Genomic DNA, 17,186 nt, shown 5'->3' on the forward strand with positions numbered 1-17,186 from the left:
GTTTTGGTGTGTGTGTTTTTTTCTTTTTTTTGTTGGAAAATTGCACCCAACATTGGGCCTGTATGTATTTTTTTTTTCAGTCCACACACACACACACTCACACGCTTAACTTTGCACTTTTCGGTGATCGGAAAAGTATAGCAAAAATACACCGACACATCCCCTTTCTCTTCTATGACTTTTCATAAAGGAGGTAAAGGAGGAGGAGATAAAGGGAAAGGACTTGCACCACTGCTGCTTTCCATCAAAGTATGATAAAATAAGCAACCAACAACTACCAAAAAAAAAAACCAGGCCACACACATATAAAATCCTCAAACGGTCTTGGTCCTCGCGAAAAGCTCATTGCAAATGACCACATCTAGCAGATTTTTAGGGATGATGGGGTTTGGGGGAGGGGAAGGGGAGGAAGGGAGTGGAAAATATGCAAACTCTCACTTCGCTTTTTCTCTCTCTCTCTCTCTCTGTCTCTCTGACACTCGCTGTCTCATTTTTACCAATCCTCACACTTGTCCCGATCCATCGATCCATTGGTCATCTTTGCCAACCCCAACCCCCACTCACCCCCCCGTGAAATAGGGGATGGAAGCGCATTTTTTTTCTCGTCCGTTTTGTCCCCTGGTAGCTTCTGGAGTTTTGCGGGAGAGCAAAAACATTCCGCCCAAACCGGTGGTGGACTATTGGGGATGGAATTCTAACGTTCAAACTACACCAATCGGACAAGCGCCAAGGGGGGTTGAAATTCCACATCGCGCGCACAGTATATGTTTGTTGCGACGACGATGTCCTGTGACTCCCAGCGTCACAGGGGGGGGACAGCTTTCAGAAGTTTCCCATTTTTTCCGTTGGTTTTCTTGCCTTGTTCTTTTTTTTAAGGCCGGGGTGGTGCGTGGCCGGACCGGGGGTTGAGAAAATACATAACAAACGCGCGGACTGCAAATATATCAACAGAGAGCACGGTGTGCGATGTGCCGCGGATTTTTATTTTCCACCGTGACTGGCCAAGCGGCGGTGGGGTTGGAAAATGGGGATTGGGAGAGGCATAAAAAAAACCAAGAGGATGCTTCTACTCGTGCTTCTCGTCGACTTCTTTTTGTGGTGAGAAAATAAAAAAATACCCCGACGCAGGATGGGTGCACCATTTGTCTGTGTGTGAATGCGTTTTTTCGTTGTTTTCCTTTTCTCAGCTTTCGCGCGGGATTGAGGGGAGGGGGTGTGCGCCATCCTGCACCAGTATGCCTCAGTCGCAGTGCTTTTCTTTCCCCCCCCCCCCTCGACCAAGCGAAAGGGTGAGTTTTGAGTTGATTTTCTCCTTCTTTATGTGGTTCGCGGAAAATGCGGGAAAAAAGCGATTTCGATCAACAACGCAAATGTCCGAACTACCCGGCCCTCCTGCAGATGGAAATGGTGGCGGTTTTTTTCGGGGGGGGGGGGGGACGCTTGTGTTTGGACATACGCACACACACACATATGTGACCGAGTGTCCAATCGCCAAAGGACCTATCGAAACGGTTGCCCACCCCCGTGCAAAGCTTGTGCTGGGGCAATGAGATGCGATTTAATTTTTCTTTTGCCTGCACGTTGTGCGCGATGCTTTTTTTGTTCCATCGTTCCGACTTGCTACAGTTCCATCCTACAGTAAATCAACTTACGGAGGTCTGCGTGCAAACAGTTTGCCAGTTTGATATTATTCCAGGCACATAACGCTCTTTTATTTTCGTGTCGAGTTTTGTGTATTTGAGGGAAAAAGTGTAATATATTATTCGACAAGTACAGATATACAGACGAATTGTTGAACGAATGTCTAGTTTGAAACTTGAGGGCAGAGAAGCATGCAGTGAAAACTCGCTATTAATGTATCAATTTAAGAGAAAAAAATATAACAATTTACTTAAAAACTGTAAAAAGTTCAACGTCGTCAATCTAAAATCAGATATAAAAATCTTGTGATCCGATTGAGTAGATATTTTGTGGAATTATTTTTACTTAATTATTTGTATTTTAATTCAAGAACCAAGAAGTAATTTTAGAAAAAAGAACAAAAGAACAATAAAAAAGCTGTTAAAAGTTCAAAGCGTTCATCTAAAATCAGATATAAAGAAATTCTCTAAATCATGTGATCCGATTGAGTAGATATTTTGTGGAACTATTTTTACTCAATTTTTAATACTTTATTCCATGTTAATATCTAAACAGAACTTTATTTTTCTCTATAAGATGAAGTAGACAAAATAGTGGCAAATTTTCCGCAAAAACATTATTTTTTTCAAATTGATGTGCACATTTCGCATTTCGATTTACTTTTACGCAAATTTGGTGGTGTAGATTAAGACGTAGAAACAAATTGTGTGCTTCTAATATGAACCCGTTAGAGAAATAATTGAAACTTTATAATATTTCTATGGCCGAAATCGCTAAGCTTGCGGTACCTTAAAACTACTTATATCTTTGATCATTTGTATATGATTGTTAGTATTGAAAATATTAATTTTTCGTCAGTATGCAAAAGTTTTGAAAAAGATAATCAAAATCGTACAAATAATGTTTTGTTTCTATGATGATGATATTATTACGATTTATGACGGGCGTTTATACATAGACATTGATTTATTCATTTATCTTATTTCTTTATTTATTTTTTTATTCATTTATTTATTTATTTATTTACTTAATTATTTATTTATTTGTAATTTGATTTATTTGTTTATTTATTTATTTATTCATTTAATTGTTTATTTAATTATTTGTTTATTTATTTGTTTATTTATTCATTTCAACATCAATAAACAACTTAGAGAAGTTTCGAATTCAAATGAAGAAATTGAAGCCATTTCAGAATAAATTAAGTAGAGTATATGAAGGTAGATGGGGAATCTTTATCATTCTTGTTTAAGGAAGATTCTGTATGATGATGATTGTGATTCTGGAGAACGATTTCTCTATTAAAACATTTGTCATTTCGGTAAGCTTTGCAACGACAGTGGAGCGTCGATTATACTGGTGCGATTATCGGGACTTGACGGTTGCCGGATAGTCGGATAAAACGGATAATAGGCACATATCCTATTTATGATATAATTGTAGCGGTTAAACTCCAGCAACCAAACATAGCATATAAACGCAAACGTAACATAACTGTCAGTCAAGCTAAAATTTGACAGTTCAGTGACAGGTGGAAATAAAACCAGAGTGGACGCACAGCGACATCAACGACAGGCAAAATCACGTGTTCTTTTATTTAATGCGCAAGAAATCAGAGAGTATCGCATTATTGGTGACCCCGACGTGATCGCCTGCCTGCGGAAGGAAAGTTCTAATTCATCGGACCTTTTTCCGAGAAGCTATTCGCTATTCATCGCTGTCGCATCGTGATTCACACATTATTCTGAGTCCGCCATTTTGTTAGCAAAAGCTAACCCACGTGGCAACGGCGTCATCCTCTCACCGATTGTGATTTTGATCCTGCTGTGATCCTATTACCAGCCTAGTGATGCCAGTGATGCCCAGCGACGAGAACCTGCCACCACCAGCAGCGGGTGCAGCACCTCCGCAGCACATTCAATTGCTAACACCGCCGTATATTCCGCCACCACAGAATGCTCCGACGATGCAGTCGTATCCGGAAGTATGTTCGCTCAAACTCCCTGGATTCTGGATGAACGCACCCGACAGTTGGTTCATCCAGGCGGAGGCGCAGTTCGACCTTACGCACATTCGGTCGGAAAACACCAAGTACGCCCATCTTCTTGCGTCCTTAACTCCCGACGCGTTGGATAAAGTTATAGATGTCATCCGCTCGCCACCGGAGGAAAATCGGTACACCAGTTTAAAACATGCACTGATGACCAGACTCTCGGCCAGCGAAGAACAACGCATAGGGAAGCTGCTGTACAACGCAGAAATAGGGGACTCTAGCCCATCAGAGTTCCATCGCCGAATGACGCAACTAGCAGGATCGTCGACCGATGTATCGGAAAGGTTGGTAAAGCGTTTGTGGTTAGGTCGATTGCCGAAGGCAATCGAAATTGCGGTAATATCTTTAGGCGAGCGTCCAATGCGTGAAATAGTAGAAATAGCAGATAGGATTTGGGAAGCTTCAAAAGGAACCACGGTGAACGAGTGTGCTGGGTTTTCGGGAAATTCTTCGAGCCATGAAGTAGCATCTCTCCGTGATGAAATAATGGAGCTCAAGAATCAGATTCAGAAATTAGCTCTATCGCGTGATCGCGGACGTTCTCGTGGTCGATCGAGTTGTCGTGATCGTAATGTTTCTCGTGGTCGAAATCGATCAAAGACTCCTAACCTCAAATGTTGGTACCATACACGGTTCGGTAACGCAGCTACAAAGTGTGTTCCACCATGCAATTTTAAACCAAAAGTGCCAAAAAACGAGTAGGGTTACCAGATATGGCAGGGTCTGAGTGTGGCTCCCTAGAAACTTGCCGTCTTTTTGTTTTCGACAACATGTCCAAGTTAACTTTTCTGATTGACAGTGGTGCAGAAGTATCTGTCATCCCTAACAACATTTTCGGAAAAATGACGAAATCCAGTGATAGCCTTATCGCCGCCAACGGATCATCCATTGCTGTTTACGGTGTTAAGCTGCTTCAGGTCTCATTAGGTCTTCGTCGCGTATATCCTCATACTTTCATTCTTGCAGCTGTTAACCACCCAATCATAGGCGCCGATTTTTTGAAAAAATACGGATTGCTAGTGGATATAAAAAACAAAAAGTTAATCGACTCATTAACAAACTTGGAAGTTACGGCACGCATTGCCACAGTCGAAACACCCAGTCCCAAACTATTTGTCATTAATAGTAGTTTCTCAAACCTTTTGGATAATTTTCCATCTTTGACAGAGTCTCCTAATTACAACAAACCTGTAAGGCACAACATAGTTCACCATATTCATACCAAAGGTCAGCTACCAGTTTCCAAGCCTAGAAGATTAGATCCAGTTCGACATAATGCAGCCCTTTCCGAATTTCAACATATGATGGAACTAGGGATTTGTCAACAATCTTCATCACCTGTGTCCTCACCGTTACACATGGTTGCAAAGAATGATACCGATTGGCGCCCTTGTGGCGATTATCGCAGATTGAACGCTGCAACAATTCCTGACCGATATCCTATTCCCCACGTTCAAAATTTTTCGATGCACTTAGAAAACTGTAACATTTTTTCTAAGTTGGATATTGTCCGAGCTTATCACATTATACCAGTAGCTCCAGGAGACGTGCACAAAACGGCAATAACAACACCGTTTGGGTTATACGAGTTTTTAAGAATGCCTTTTGGGCTTAGAAATGCTGGTGCCACTTTCCAAAGATTTATGGATTCAATTTTCCAGGATTTAACATTTGTCTACGTCTACATAGACGATATCCTCATAGGAAGCAGTTCTCCCGAACAGCATAGAGAACATCTCTCCCAAGTGTTAAGGCGCTTAGATGAATTTGACATCAAACTAAAACCATCGAAATGTGTTTTAGGAGTGCCTGAGATAGAATTCTTGGGACACATCATTTCTAAAGATGGCATAGCTCCAGCCCCGGAAAGAGTTGAAGTTATCAGCAATTTTCCACAGCCCACAAGCCTAAAACAACTTCAGCGATTCGTAGGAATGGTAAACTTCTACCACCGTTTCATCCCACGCATTGCCGAAATTACAAAACCATTATATCAGCTAATGGCCAACTGTTCAAAAAATCAAACAGAACAGTGGTTTTGGTCACCCGAATGTGACGCTGCTTTTGAAAAGCTTAAGTCAGAGATAGCTGAAACCGTGTTGCTGCATCATCCGAGAAGCAACACTCTGTACAATATTACTACTGACGCTTCGAACGTTGCAGTAGGAGCAGTATTGCAACAATGGCACAATAATGCATGGGAACCATTAGCATTCTTTTCAAAGCAACTTTCCGAAGCCGAACGTAAATATTCCACATTCGACAAGGAGCTCTTAGCAATTTTCTTATCTATAAAACACTTCCGGTACTTCGTCGAAGGGAGAGAATTCTCTGTCCTAACAGACCATAAGCCCCTTACAACTGCTTTTACCACAAAATCTGAAAAGTCTCCACGCCAATCCAGACACATGGATTATATAGCTCAATTCACTACTGACATTAGGTACCTAAAGGGACAAAGCAACATCGTCGCGGACACGATGTCAAGAATTGGAGACACCAACAGTGTGGAAGCATTCGATTATGACACTCTGGCCACATCCCAAGGAACGGATAAGGAACTAAAATACCTAATTCAAAACCAACCATCTAACTCAAAGTATAGATTAGAAAAAGTTTTCATTAATAATCGAGAATTATATTTTGAAGGTTCAACTGGTACTAATCGCCTATACATACCAGAAGAATTAAGGTTCAATCTTTTCTGTAAATTACATGGTTTTTCCCATCCTGGAAATAGAGCTTCGAGGAAGTTAATTTCTTCTAAATATTTTTGGCCCGCAATGAACAAAAACATTAACTCATGGTGTAAAGTCTGTGAAAGGTGCCAAATCGCGAAAGTAACCAGACACACCCGTTCTCCGTTCCAAGAAATCGATATACCGAAAGGAAGATTTGATCATGTACACTTAGACATAGTAGGACCTCTTCCTCCATCAGATAACTTCACTTACCTGTTAACAATAATAGATCGGTATACCAGATGGCCAGAAGCAATTCCTCTAACAGATATAACTGCCGAAACAGTCGCAAAAACATTTGTAACACAATATATAGCTAGATTCGGATGCCCTCTTATCATTACTACAGATAGAGGAACACAGTTTCAATCTAAACTATTTACAGAACTAGCAAAGCTATTAGGCAGCAATCATTGTAAAACAACAGCATACCATCCTCAAGCGAATGGCATGGTGGAGAGGTTTCACCGCCATTTAAAAAGTGCGCTTATGGCAAACGATATGTCTGATAAATGGACCGAAAAACTACCGTTAGTGATGCTAGGCATACGATCATGCGTTAAAGAAGACTCAGGATTTTCTCCAGCAGAGTTAGTCTACGGTCAAAGTCTTAGGTTGCCAGCTGATTTTTTCGCTCCACCAGGAAAAGAACCAACAGACATAAGCGATTTTGTGAGCCGTCTTAGAAACGCTTTTAAATCCATATCCCCTTCTGTACCAAGACAATCCACTGCAAACAGTTACGTGCATAATGATTTAAGCTCATGCAAGCAAGTTTATGTTAGAATTGATAGGGTAAAAACAGGACTACAACCTCCTTATGAAGGACCTTATACAGTCCTCAAAAGGCTTAGAAAATATTTCATATTGGATATGAAAGGAAAGAATACGTCGGTAAGCATTGATCGACTAAAGCCAGCTTACAAAATGGAGTTGATAACATCAAATCCTTCGAAAAAGGTAACATTCAATCTCCGATCCCCCAGGGGGGAGTAGATGTAGCGGTTAAACTCCAGCAACCAAACATAGCATATAAACGCAAACGTAACATAACTGTCAGTCAAGCTAAAATTTGACAGTTCAGTGACAGGTGGAAATAAAACCAGAGTGGACGCACAGCGACATCAACGACAGGCAAAATCACGTGTTCTTTTATTTAATGCGCAAGAAATCAGAGAGTATCGCATTATAATAATGTATAATGTGTCATAGGTTGGTCTCTTTTAAAGTATAGTTTATTTTTCTTGTGTGTTTTGTTGTTGCAAAAAAAGTTGTGGTTGTTCTATTTAAAAATTTCAGCTCATTTGATCTTATACAATAGGGTCTTTTGATTCTTCCTTGAACGGTGTTGCTGTCAAATTATATTTGAATTTGAATATGTCAAATTTCCTATGGAGCTGCCATTTCCGGGCTGCTTGGATAATCAGACAACCAAATAATCGGCGCTTTACTGTAAGTAAGCTGAGAATGCTTCACAAAGAACCGATTTTTTCCAGCAAAACTTTAACGCCTCTTAAGGAGAATAGAAAAAAATGGCTAAAGTTATACTATTTCAAACAAAACATTATGAAGCTTTACTTTATGATACAATATTTTACCAAAATCGTCTAGAATACTACAATTGGTTAGCTTTTTTTAATTTTATTTGGAATCCATCTTATATGAGACATTTGGTAATATATTTTGTTTTATCACCTTTATAGAATGGACAATAATTTCATGCAAATTATATTCCATTTGTTTTGATGATCATTTCGCCCCCAAAAAATTCGCACAAATTGCACAACATTCATCCAGCGGATTCAGAAACCATGCGCAAACAGTGCCCATTAAACACGATCAACTACCTGAAACCTTGTGTGCGCTTTATCGTGCACCGCTCTAGCACAGTGCTGCGTACGCTAAATTCAAATGGTCAACCAAAAAAAAACACAAGCCCATAACGATGCAAACGATGTTACAGTTTTACAGGCGGCACAAATTTTTCTGGCCCCTCGAAGATATTAATTCATGCAAAGCATCTACGGGAATGGAACCAAAAAAAAATAAACAAAAAACAGTAGCCAAATCCCGCTACGCCCAATCCAATCAAACTCGCGCATTGCATGGTTTTTAGAGGCTATATTTTTTGTTTTGTTCTACCGGGTGGTATCGCACCATACATAACAAAAAAACCCACCAACAACCCAGCAGTCTTATTTTAGCAGCCCTTTTTCCCCGGTGTGCGCGGGGCCAAAATAATAATAAAAAAATAGTACGGACACCGTAAAACTTTCCACCAAGCGATTGCCCACACACACACACGGGGGGGGGGGGGGTGCTGCCATCTAAGCTGCCATCAATATTCGCGGCCACTCGCACACAGCCATCCGCGACCGGATGGGAGCTGGGAAACAAACTTCTAAGCCACACCGTTACCTGCTAGTTGCGCGGGGGAAAATTTGATAACGGCTGCAATATTTTGTCCGAATCGCACCTTTTGCAGGCGTGAAATATGGACAACGCCGAAGGACACACCAAACCATTGGGCTTTGGCGTAGAAAAAATAGTGCCCATTTCCATACCTGGCGGATGAGCGATTTTTTTCTCTCTCTTTCTCTTTTTAATGGAAACTCGAAAAGGTGGAGGAAAATCGAATGAAAATCTAGTCTATAGCATATAAGGAGGAAAAACAAAAATCCACCAAAATAATATACACAAGTGAGCAAAGTTTTTCCAAGCGTGGAATAGTTTTCCTTCGAAGGTGGAAGGGTGTTGGGTTGGCACAGCTCTCTCTCTCTCTTCATGGCCGCGGGAAAAGAAATTATGGAAAAAATGAAATTACAATCTCCACACACACACACACACACACACACACGCCCATCTTTCATCCACGAAAACAGTAATGTTCGGACCCCAAAAACTACACAACATCGCCCGAGAGCCGGCAAAAATGCAGATATAAATTAAAACACCATCGCGCATCGGCACGTTGCGCGCGCGTGTGCCCTGCCCAACCAACGGCGCCTTCTAAAACCCACGTGGCCCGAGCGGGCTAGGTTGTGGAATTTTCAGCACAACCGTAAGGCATCACAGACGGAAAAACAAAACAAAAAATGGGAAAATGGGAATGCGAAGAATCGATTCACGTGGAATCAACGGAACGGTGCGGACGCTAGCATAAGAGACTGATGATGCTATTATTTCCGATTTTTTTTTCTGCCTCTTTATTATTATTTGCATACACACACACATACGTATCAGACGGGAAGAGGAGGATGTGGAGGACATTTTTTTTTCCCTGTCCGAAGCATCACCCATTGGTCTTCAGTGGCATTGGCAACGACCGCAGAGGTGTGAGGGATCGTGCTATCCATATTGCATTTTACAACATCGTTCATATCGACTAAGTCGTTTTCCGTCGGGTAGGGGGATGAAAAAAGGGGGAGGGGGGGGGGGTTGAAGTGATTTGCTATGCACCCCTCCCTCCCCCTCCCCCTTTGCACACTCACACGTAGATACAATTACACTCACCTGACTCATCGCCACTTCACCACACAACGGCGGACTTTGGTCGCGTAAAGTTCGCGCAAACGCTTCGTTTCTGTAATATGTCCGGTTTGTTAAAAAGCAAGCAAGAAAAAAAAAACAGAAAACAGGAAAATAATACTGTCCACTCACTCGCGCGCTGTTCCAAATGTTGCCGCGGCGAATGGGTGAAGCAGACATAGAAAACGCGTCTCCATGTAGGAGAAAAGCGTAATCACACACATACACACACACGAGGGGATGAAAATGCAGCGGAAAGCGAGGAAATTAAGGGAGAGAAAGAGAGAGAGAGAGAGAAAAAAGCGTCAACGTAATAAAGCATTAGCATTGCACACATTATAAACATCAGGGCTCCGGTAGAATACGAACGACAAGGGTGGCCATTCCGGCACCCCTTGATGGAATGAAAAAGTCAAATTCATCCCTTTGCACCCATTTTCCAACCCAAGCTTCCCCGTGGCCCCCATTCGCACGGATGGACGGGTGTCCTGTCAACGGGTGAAGCCGGTGGGACGATTCCTTTTTTTTAATCGTCTTCGTCTACCCGTCCGAGGAACACACATATTGAATTGAGTTTTCTCCTCGTTTGCCACAACCAGGGACGGGGCGGGGGTGAATGGGAATAGGTGGTCTATTTCGCGACAACGGTACCCGCGATGTCTGTCCGACATCTGGTCATTTGCGATGGTGCTGGATGGCTTCACCGATGGCGGGTACCATCGCCGTTCTATCGTCGTCCATCGAACGGACGTTGCGAACAAACGGAACGTCAAACCGTCCAAGGTAAAAGGTAAAAATCGCGCACCCTGTTCGCACCCTGAATCCCTAACACACCACGCGCGGGGATAATTTTTATTTTCCTTTTTTCTTAACCCTCAAGTGTTCTCAAATTGAAACATTCAATCGTTGCACACACGATTCACCATTTTGCAACTGCACAAAGTTATCGATTGATTTACCGTTTTGGAAAGCGGACCATCCGTTTGGTGCAAATTATTTTTTTCTTAATTACTTTTTTTTAATTTTTTCTGTGATTTATGCTTTGTATTTTTGGAAAATATTAAATTATCATAAAATTTACTACAGCCCTCCTGTTATTTTGTTGCTTTAGTAATGCTTTTTGAGAAATGAATAATGTGTTCAATCTTTGAGCAATTTATATTCTACAAAGTTAAGCGCTATTCCCTTGCTAAATGTGTATAATATAATAAAGATTATCAATAAATTATTGATAATTTATCATCATTATTATTGATCATTATCAGCCAAGCATTATTGATTGCTGGGGTGCAATCGGTGTTCAAAGTAAAGTCGAATTAAGGAACCATTCAAATCACGAGAGACTCATGACTCAAAACAACCATAAACGAAGATAAAAGATTCATAATCACAGATAATTCATCAATAGCGTATGTTTCATGAATCTTTGGAGAATTATGCATCTCAGTTAGAATCTCTCAAGGTTCATAAGCTTCTATCTCTATTAGAGATGGGCGTAAAGAGTCGACTCTCTCTCATTCAGAGTAAGTCTTTCAAAAGAACGAATCGATTCTTCACATTTTTTATTCGCGACTCTTCAGAGAGTCGATCATTCAACGATCGGTCAACGATTCTAGTCTATACTTCGCTAGTAAGGAGAGAATGACAGTAGCTGTGTCAGTCGGACGCTTCTGGTACCTTCGTTCTCTTTTTTAAATAATATTTTCAGGAGCTCAGCTGCGCAATTCACTTCCATCGCTTCTATATCGTTGTCGTTTTGAGTCGTTCTCTACATATCAGCGAGAAAAGTACACCTAATAGAATAAATAGGTGGGGGATCGAGTTTATTAAAGTAGACTCTCGAATCTTGAGTCGACTGAAGTAAAGAGTTTCATTCGAAGAATAATTGTTAGGCCAAGAATCGACTCTTCAAATCCGACTCTCGATTCTTCTCGAAACATTAAGATTCATTCTTCTAGAAGTGCCGAAAAACACATCTCTAATCTCTATTATATTACTTAACAGACCTGTGCAACGGAAGGCTAGCAGTACTTGACGTAATATATGTGCTTAAACAATGTAATTGCAGATGCTGTAATAATTAAGAATGCAACAAATCATTAGTTTTGTTCAGCATTGAGCAGAAAATCATGATCTCTATCACGAATCTCTTAAAAGTTTAATGAAGTATTAGAGATTCAGAATAATTAATTCGATCTGAAGATTCCTTCAGATTCCTAACATTAAATAAATATTTTCTAACATTAGTTTAACTTTTTAATTAGTATTCAATAATTTCAAATACCCTTTCAGAATACTTGACATTTAAACTTGGCATTTTATTGAGACTGTCCTAATGAAGGGTATGATTACAGGGAACGTTTACCACATTCCTTTTGGACAAAACTGCAGGTTGTACTTATTCACGAGCTGCACGAGAACTTAATCCGAGATGTTGAGAATTACCATCTTGAACCAAAGCGTCCAATGCAGTGATCTTACATTTTTTTGAGAATCTACATAATATAGGATCCCAAAAACAACAGTAAAAACTCCACAAAGTTTCGTCCAGGAAGTCGGTTATATCGTCCCAACCCAAGGTCCATTTTATGTATGGCCAGGTGCGTGTCCTGCTGGAACACGTATTGGACATCTCCGGAGACTCTTGAGAGACTGGGAGCAAAACAAAATCTAAGAGTTATAGTACGCTAGTGATCAAGCAAACCAAAATACTCCAAATTTAGCATCAGAACTCTAATAATTGTATAACAGTGACCATCAAAATGTATAATTTTAATATTTATATTCAATTTTTAATTTTAATTTTATTTTGTTTGATAAGTTTGATGAACATTTTTTGCCATTTTTTATTCTCAGAAACAAGAGTTTATGTTATGTTATGTTACAGGCAATGTGCATTAGAAAATAAATGGTTTTTTCACTTCTATTTTCTAACTTCCTTATGTCATCCCCCTGCGAAGGGTTAATTTACTCATTTGAATTTTTCCCTGGCGCAAGCAAAATGATTATTCTTTCCCTGTGCTCCATGTAACGACACTACCTCGTTCGTTTTACTCTTCTCTCCACCGCTTTTGTGCTCCCTCATACTTTCCCCTTTTTGCTATAAAACTCTCCTTCTAGTTCGCTTTGTTCCAAACGCCAATTGCCTTCAATGTGCGCGCGTAATTTCGCGCGTTCAGTCCCCTCATATCCCAACCAACCCTTACGTACCGCAGCAACGTTTGAGTTCGACTTTATTGTTGATCGTAATCAACATCAACATCGACTCATCTCCTCGCCTGCCCGTGTGTTGACTAGCACGGTGGATCCGTGGGGGGGGGGGGGGCAAGCGGGAGCAAAAAAAAAATACACTGCAGGAATCTGAAAAGAAAAGGAGAAAATAAAAATCTACACAGCGCGTCGCGTATGTGCCGAGAGACGTATGGTAACTGAATTTAAAACACCCACGCCTTATATCATTATGGCGATTATTATGCGAGTGGATGGAATGGAGGACAGGTGTGAAACGGTGTTGGGAAACCGGGGTGTCGTCCGTCTCTTCCTGGTTTCTCTCCACCATTCTGTCCGTATCTTTAACGCTGATCTTTTCGAAGCTTACCTCATTTCCACGCAGTAGATGGACAACGTCCATCTGAGGGGTTGGCGGGAGGGTTGTGGGTGATTAGGGGAGGGGAGGTGGAAATCGCGTCCCCTCATCGTTCATCAATATAGCCTGGCCGATAGCTATAAAGGGCTGGGACTGGGAAGGTCCTCCACCCCCTCCAGTGCCGCCAGGATGGCACAGGGACAACGATCCAGAACGAAAATCGTCCAGAGCATACTCTCGGCCAGTAATCATGATGCCTGACTCGCAGCAAAAGACAGCCCGTTGGGTGGGAGTTTTATGGGCGCGCAACAACAGCAACAAAAAAAATTCACCCTTATCTTTCACCCTCATGCTGTTGTCTCACTTACTATTTCTCACTCTCTCACACGGGGTTGAAATTTCTCGCCATCCCGACGATAATCATATTTCTCTAGGCGCTTGCTGCTGCTGCTGCGAAAATTTTTTACACAAACATACACACACTCATAGTTCACCCCTTGAAGGCAATCATCCCTTCCCATGTCCGATGCACCCACGACACTCTCGTTTTTTATTTTTGCAATCCCCCCGCTTATTACATCGGCAACTTATCGATGTTTTGCAATCCATGCGATGCACCCGGCCCAGGACCTTTGGTCGTTTCGTTCCAGAAGGAGAGGGTGGGATTTTCTCTCTCTCTCTCTCTCTCTCTCTCTCTCTCTCTCTCTCTCACCCCTGTGTATCCTTGCAAATAGACGCCGGTCAGTATCGTGCATCGTGGCCTATATGGGGCGGCTTAAGTTTGTGTAACCCTTCTATGCAAACCAACCCCCCCCTCCCCACCCCCCACGGAAACCACCCAAATGCAAATCGCCTCGTGATCGCGTGAGGTTACGAACGGACGAAGAACGGCTCCGTACACACGGAAATCAACGGAAAAGCGAAAGAGAATATTGCAAAATTTGCAAAAACGCGGCAGGAAAATAATACCTCCCCCTCCCCTTATACTCACACACACTCACACACGCCTTGTATGGGGGGGGGAGGGAAAGGCGAGACGCACCGGAGACTTAATAATGCTGCCGCTGGACATAGCTCTCGAGTCGTCCGGTTCACTTCAACTGGTGCCGTGTGCTCCGGCCAGTTCGTTCATTAATTTGGTGAAATAATTAAAATAGATTGGACCATCGTCAGCCGAGCATGGGCCCCTGGTGGGTGACACACACACACGAAGGGATGCGGGGGGGGGAGGGGACGGGACGCAAGGACCATATTCCGGGAATGGAACGGAGGAACAGCGGTAGCCAATGGCCGGCGAAGTTAAAAATCAACTCATCACTAACTAAGGTCGATAAACATGTGCCGGTACTGGCCGTGTTTTGCTGCTGCTGCTGCTGTATGTGTGATGAAATATGAGAGTATGTGTGCTATTTTTTTTGTTTTTTGGTGTGTTTAATCTATTTATTTCTAAGAGAACCAGCAGAAGGCAAGCTGCGTCGGGGGAGATGGGAGGGAGATGTGTCAATAATATTATCGCTTCAAACCGATTTCATTTTTTCCTTCCCCCCCTTACTGAGAGCAAATGAGTGTTTGCTCGCTGACGTTTGATTGCAGATTTTCCTTCCATTTTTCCACCACGGATCTTGATCGGGCTGTCGGTTTTCGCCGGTGTGCCTTCGGGGCAAAATTTGGCACCCAGCGTTCCGGTGTTAACCAAATATGGCACTTTGTGTACGGTTGGGGATGGATTGGACGGGTTTTTTTTTTTTTGGTTTCGCCAGTGTTCGTAGGTGAGAGGTTATGATAATTTGGAGGTAAAAATTAATCGACTTTCAACCCGTCACGTTGTGAGTTTAAAAGCGATTTTAATCGATATTAGAAGCGAATAAAATCCCACACAATATGGGTGTGAATTTTAGCCAAAAACTAATCATCGTTTTACTGAACGCACATCAAACTCACTTTCAGCATTCCAAAAGCGATTATTGAATAATAATTTTACAATTTAATTTGTACCCTCGAGATAAATAATTTTATTTGCGAACATAATAAATAAGAGAAAAACACGAGAAATTCCGAGTTCGTATTCCGCTTTCGTGCTTTATGATTAAGGTTCGTTCGCTCAGTTGCAAGTCCCCGCAGGAGATACTCAGTTATTGTTTTTTTTTTGTTGCCTTCCTCACAACGAAAATAACATATGAAGTCACGCCTTCCATCGCGCAAGTCGGAAATTAGAGGACAGGTCAAGTGCCAGCACTGTCCTTTTTCTCGCCCACCACCGCATTAGGAGTACATTATGTGCAATTGTGCAACGGTCTGGTTGACTGGTGGCTGGTTGGTAGAGCAAAAAAAAACATCACGAAAAGTATTATTTTTCTCTCGATTCTCGAGTGTGAGAGCATGACAGTGTGAACACTGTCCAACTGTATAACTGAATTTTAACACTTATTATTATAATTATTTGTTTATTTCTATCGGACGTACACGTGTCTTAATGAATACATACATTATAGTCCCATCGAAAAGCAGACATCGTGAGGCATAATCTGTGATTGAGTCTTTGGCTCTCCAGGGAAGAACTCTGATGGCAAATCATGTAGCCTTACCAGATTTGTGCCGAGGGGCACCAAACAATGCTTCAAAGTTCCTTCTCCATTAGAGATACCTGGTTGAACGATTATTCTATTTTTGCTAACCTTCATGGAGGTACAAATTCTTAACACACAAAAAATAAATTGGAAAATCTTATTAAAACACCAATGAATAAACAACAAATTCTACAATGAAGAATCTTCATTTCAGACCCAATAACTTAAGGATTTATTTAAATTTCGCCTACTATACATCTTGATTCTCTTATGTTTATACTAATTGAGAGCTAAAGAACTCAAAGTTGGGACGCCATTAAAATAACTCTCTCTGACTATGAGAAAGAGATTTTTGAGAAGAAATCCTTGAGATCTTAAGTAGAGAAACCAATCTTGCTTGTTGCTCGTTTAGCTGTTTTCACATTCTAGTCAGCAAGGGGAAGAAGAAATATTCGTTAATTTCGTTCGTTTAAATTGTTGATTCTAAAGCATTGCTGTAGATCACGCGTTAGTTCAATCTGAACTACAGACCAAACGTTGATCGAAAATGGAACGCATCTACCAAAATATAGCCCAACTTCGGTGGTCTTTATTACTTACTTACTTATCCGGCGATATAACCGCTTCGCTCTTGGCCTTGACCTTCTGCAGGAGTCCTCGAACGAGCGCCTTCGTCTGCTAGTAGTCTGTAGTCTTTGTACTTCACACTTACTGTTTGGGGCTAATAAAAGAAAGAAGATTTGCTAATGTCAAGATTTGGGATTTATTCGGGGTTGGAATAGACGTGACAGGACTGACCCATTCAGTAACGAATTAAAATTGTCAAAGAATGCCTCAAACTGCAATTCTAAAGATCTCTTGAGGTTATCGTGTAGCTAAAACAGAACGATAAACGTGACGTACCTTAGGACAATTCTTAGGACTTTTACGAAGTGACTGAAATGTGATACACTTTTTCCGTAAAAAAGGACTGATACTTAACTGATGTTTAAGTATAAGAAAAGGTCTAATTTAATATGTGTAACTTGCTTTCGTTGAGGCTGCGTGACGGATCGAAAATATTTTTTAAT

At 41.4% G+C, this 17,186-nt stretch overlaps 1 protein-coding gene across 1 annotated transcript in view; it reads left to right on the forward strand.

Annotated features, from left to right (window-relative positions):
• Positions 1–17,186, forward strand: part of LOC128297135 (POU domain, class 6, transcription factor 2) — a 70,067-nt gene that overhangs the window by 44,504 nt on the left and 8,377 nt on the right. The window lies entirely within an intron of this gene.

Source organism: Anopheles moucheti, chromosome 2 (genome assembly GCF_943734755.1).
Source record: "Anopheles moucheti chromosome 2, idAnoMoucSN_F20_07, whole genome shotgun sequence".
Classification (NCBI taxonomy): domain Eukaryota; kingdom Metazoa; phylum Arthropoda; class Insecta; order Diptera; family Culicidae; genus Anopheles; species Anopheles moucheti.